Raw genomic sequence first — 893 nt, forward strand, 5'->3', positions numbered from 1 at the left:
ATAGGGTGTTAGTGTTGTAACTTTCAGATATGACGAGGATTTTGATGAAACACTTAGAAACCAAAGTTTCCTCTATTAGTGATCCATACATGAACACGTTTCTGGCTTCCATCGGGTGGTAGCCTAAAAACCCTAGATCTATATGTGTTTAACAGAAAATAAAATGCTTCTTTTCTGTTTTTCTCTGATAGTTAAAATCTAAAAGATTAAATCAAACAATCTTTAGCCTATCACCTTATTTATATGTACTGAAGTTATAGATTGACTATAACTCATATAAAGTAATGCAATTATCTGTAATATTTATATAATTATCTTAAACTTTTACATAGGTGTATACATTCACAAATAATGCCTTGTAATTATCATAAATACATTTTAACATGTATTTATATAATCATCCTCCAAGAATAATTATTTTAACAATCAATATGATGGTTTCTGAACATAGAGGCAACCCTATAGGTTTACTAACTCATTGGTAGTATTCATGCGTAACACATATAATAACTTATATTATACGTAATAGTTATTTAAAATCATAATTTAATATATATTTTCTAAAATTCATATTTTATTATATAAATTTATAATATGTGTATATATATATATATATATATATATATAGGGTTGAGTTCACGTGAGACCAAAGGTTTTTCGTGAGACCCGTAAGATCGATTTATGTTCATTGATCCGCTTTATAAGCTGATGATCTAATGGTCTAAATTGCATGGTGACAATTTTGTGATTATTGAGAAGTCTCGTGGCATTTATGAATGTTTAGATTGTCAGATTGTAGATCTAATCCAAGGGTTGAGAATTGGTCTTACGGGTTTCACGAAAAACCATTGATCTCACATGATGCCAAGTCTATATATATATATATATATATA

Source organism: Cynara cardunculus, unplaced genomic scaffold, assembly GCF_001531365.2.
Source record: "Cynara cardunculus var. scolymus isolate 2C unplaced genomic scaffold, CcrdV1 Un_Scaffold_541, whole genome shotgun sequence".
Taxonomy (NCBI): domain Eukaryota; kingdom Viridiplantae; phylum Streptophyta; class Magnoliopsida; order Asterales; family Asteraceae; genus Cynara; species Cynara cardunculus.